Source organism: Octopus bimaculoides, chromosome 18 (genome assembly GCF_001194135.2).
Source record: "Octopus bimaculoides isolate UCB-OBI-ISO-001 chromosome 18, ASM119413v2, whole genome shotgun sequence".
Classification (NCBI taxonomy): Eukaryota; Metazoa; Mollusca; class Cephalopoda; order Octopoda; family Octopodidae; genus Octopus; species Octopus bimaculoides.
In genome coordinates, this window is record NC_068998.1 from 12,224,753 (window position 1) to 12,228,820 (window position 4,068).

At 34.0% G+C, this 4,068-nt stretch overlaps 1 protein-coding gene across 5 annotated transcripts in view; it reads left to right on the forward strand.

Annotated features, from left to right (window-relative positions):
* The first annotated feature begins 675 nt into the window (after positions 1–675).
* The window catches only part of LOC106868655 (uncharacterized), a 23,354-nt gene continuing 19,961 nt past the window's right edge, over positions 676–4,068 (forward strand). For 3 of the 5 annotated variants that reach the window (XM_052974572.1, XM_014914026.2, XM_052974575.1), the window contains exons 1-2: positions 676–783; positions 1,193–1,318. The gene's annotated coding sequence lies outside the window, so the exon portion shown is untranslated. Of the gene's footprint in view, positions 784–1,192; positions 1,319–2,690; positions 2,770–4,068 lie in introns of all 5 variants that reach the window. The other 2 variants (XM_052974573.1, XM_052974574.1) reach the window with 2 other exon arrangements.

The following is a 4,068-nucleotide window of genomic DNA, read 5'->3' on the forward strand; positions in this document are numbered from 1 at the left end:
CACTCTTTTGGTCAGGAACGTGGACCGCTTTTAACGACTTGGGCAATTTGGGATATAGTCATAGGAATCGTTAATTGTACACGAAATATTTTAAATTTAGAAAACTGGATTATAGTCGCGTAAAAATTGACCAGCTTAAGGTTATGGACTGTATAAGATATATGATCTTGCAGAATGTATATTTTTGGTGACGAAGTATTTTTCAGTTATTGATGCAAGTCTGTATTTACTCTTTGTGACTATAATTTTTTTAAAAATAAATTTTACAGATTTTTTTAGTGGAGATGAGAAATTAATTAATTTTAAAAAATACATTTCGTTGTTATTTTAAGTAGACGTAAAATCAACGTGTACTGATGGTTAGATGTAAAACTGTACATCATGCACTAATATACAAGTCTAGCTTTCTTTTGTCTCCTGCAAAATGTTTCGTCCCTCCAAATCCCTCATTAGTCCTTCCAATAAACCAAATAAGCTAACAAATTCAAAAGATAGCGTGCTATAACTTCTTTTACAGGCATATTTGAATATATATTTGTAGTATATTGTCTTCTTTATTGATCACATAAAATTCAACCTATTCGATTAGTTGAAACCCATTGAGACCATAGGAATAAAAGCACTTTTAAACAGAGGTAACTTATTAAGGCTTCCATTCTACGCCGCGAACTTACTTCTAAATCGTAGTTATCTCCCCTTTTCATGGCACTGTCATGAACGAAAGAATTAACGACTTTGGCAACACAGCTGCGATTTGATGGATTCCTGCAGTCTACAGATATGGTTTGTAATATACATCATGTATTTTAACCCACATTTTCACGTAGTTTATAATTAAACAGGAAAATACTAAATATTCTGCCTAATTTTTCTACATTTCCTGCCTTCCATTCAAACTCATGATGTAAAGTATAACAAGCGGATTTTAGGCATATTGTTTCTTTTCTTCAACACTCCCTAAATCTTATTTTAGATTTTTATCTTATTTTCTGATTATGTTTATGTCCGTGTATTGACACCGATCTATCGCCTCGCAACCACTGCATCTTCTGGTGGGAATTTTCCACTCTATAGAAATACCATTACTCCTTATTGAATAATGCTTATATATATATATTACAAAAATTCTTTTATTAATCTAACACTCTAGGGATACTATCTTTTCTTTATCTTTAAATTTTTCTCCTTGGAGGTCGAAACGGCTACCGAAATTCTATCGATTGCTGTCTTGAGGTGCCGGAGGAGTTTTCAGAACAAGCTTTGTCTCACCTTAGAGGAGGCGGAGGAGGAGGAAGAAAGATGATGATATAAACAAAAGGTGATGGAATATTTATTCAAGTTTATTATTATTATTTGTTTAAATTTAATATTGACTTTTAATATTTTCCACTGAAACGGAACCACATGGAAAGAATTAGACATGACGCTTCTGTTTATCCCTGCCTCTTGTATCGTTCCATACATAGAATTAGTAACTGTTTTCATCGGTATGCTGGCATATTGGCGATTTGTTGAAGAAGAAACGCCTCTCCTTACGTGTGATGTTGCCTACGTGCGTCATTTGCCACTAAACACATCGTTAATTCATAATCAGCAATTCAACAGATAGCCTTTTTGTTTTGCTTTTTTGTTTTTTACTGAAGATGATCAGTCAGCATCATAGACTATTGCGATATTGTACTATTTACATTATTTACAGATATTTGTGTGTGTATATCCATACGTATGAATGTATAGAAAAAATACTTGAACGTGTGAATCATGTTACACACATACACACACACAGATATGTGTTTCTTCATAGATGTGTTATGCCTGTCAGCCAAGGTTTGGTCATGGCTGTTTCGCTCTTGTCAGGTTCGAGTAATACTGTTGTGTATCTATTGAATATAAAAGGCAACAGTAGGAATGGTAGTAATACGTTAGAGAGATGAAGCAGTCAACCAGGTGAAAGAATGTGACAGCCACGCGTACCTGCCATGTTCAGCCAATGGAACAGTCGACATCTAGAGAACTGCCGTACCAAAGAAACGAGAAACAATGTATGTGTGCGTGCGGGTGTTTGTGTATTTATATATGTACAGACATATGGTAGAAAATTGGTTCGTACATTATGCTAATTTAAATAAAAAATCTGTTGTATTTTAACGGAACCCTTGTATTTTTTACTCCAAATTTAATTCGTTCTGATATCTAAACTTTGTATAAACCATATTCTGTATTTGTTTTTTGTTTTTTATCTTCCTTCACATCTCCATCAGTCTCGTCACACTCCACTTCACGTGTGCCCCAGTCTTCTTAGTTATCCTCTCAAATTATTCCCTCTTTTGGGTTACATTTGTTCGCATGGCTGTCAATATTGTTGACAAGATCGTTGCACAATAATTTTTGCGTGAGGTAAATGTTACTATAACTTAGAGATTTTCAGGGTCCGTTGCTAAAATAGATTTATTATAAACTGCTCCCTGTGTAAATGTTTTCTTCAGATGTCACATCAAAGGCATCCCTATCGGCGTAAAAGAACTATTTTCGTAATTAATAAACTCCTATATTTATAAGGAATTGTTCCCAGCACTTGTATTATATCCATGATGAAAGAATAAACATCTCTCACAAACAAATCTAATTTATACCAAGTTCCCATTTTACCCTTCCCTATGGATTTATCTATTATCTTTCATTTGTTTCAGTCATTGGACTGCGGCTATGCTGGGGCAGTTTGGAAGGTTTAGACGAGCACATCGACCCCAGTACTAATTCTTAAATCTGGTACTTATTGTATTGTCTCTTTTGCCGAACTGCTAAGTTACAGGGATATAAAGAAAACAAAATCGGTTGTCAAGCAGTGGTTGGATACAAACATACACATGTCCGTCACTAAAGGGGTGCACTGGACAGTACTTTCCCCTCACTGTTCAATGGTGTACCCTCAGATTTACAGTGATACACTTATTTCGAAACTTCACTTCAGCATTATTACAAATTACTGCCCACCAAAATCTGGCAACGGGCCTGTACATACATACATACATACATACATACATATATGACAAGCTTTCATACCATTTCTATTGCCCAAAATTTAGTCACAAAGCATTGGTTGGCCTGGAGTTATAACAAAAGACACTTGCCTGAGGTGCTGCGCAGTGGGACTGAACTTGGAACCATGTGGTTGAAAAGCAATCTTCTTAACCACACAGCTATGTGTGTGTGGCTCTGGTTCTGAAACTGATAAATAGCAGTCTAGTCCCTGAAAAATAAAAAAGAATATAAAATTGCAGCCTTACTGCTTCATTAGGAAAACAAAACAGGCCTTTCTGCCAGTTGATTCTTTTTATTTATTCTGCCATAGTGCTCAATAAATTTGAAAAGCTAAACCCTTTAGTGTTTAAACTGGTCATATCTGGCCAAAATATTCTACCTTTTATCTTCAAACTGGTTCAATTATTGTTTTTCATAGCTACCTTACAGTCTCAGTTTTAAAATAATCAATCACATCATTGAAATCTCAAAGACGTGAAATAATGCATGATTAATTTAAAATGTGAATAATAAGCTTTACATTTGACAGAATAATTTGAATGTTAATGGGTTAAACCCATCTAATTTTATTAAACATGGCAATTTTTCTGCCCCATCTTCAGTTCTACGATGAGAAAGATATGGTGTTTAATTTTTTTTTTGTGCAGGGGTTCCTTGAGACATGTAATTTATTTTAAGGATTACGCAAGAGTAAAAAGGTTGAGAAACACTGGTGTAGAGTATAAAATGTGGGTAGTAATATAGTGTGAGTGTCTGAATATGTGGTATCAATTGCCTTATAATTTGAGGAGATATATATACATATATATATGTATGTGTGTGTCTTTTGTTTTCTTTCTCTTTGTTACCATGAGGAGGGACTCTATCTGATATGTTGGATGTCATTGAAAATTTGCCTTAATAAACTTTGTCTGTCTGATGCAGACATGGAAAAGTGGATGTTAAAAGCAATGATGATGATAATATATGTATGTGTGTGTATATTTATATATATATATATATATATATATATATATATATATATAT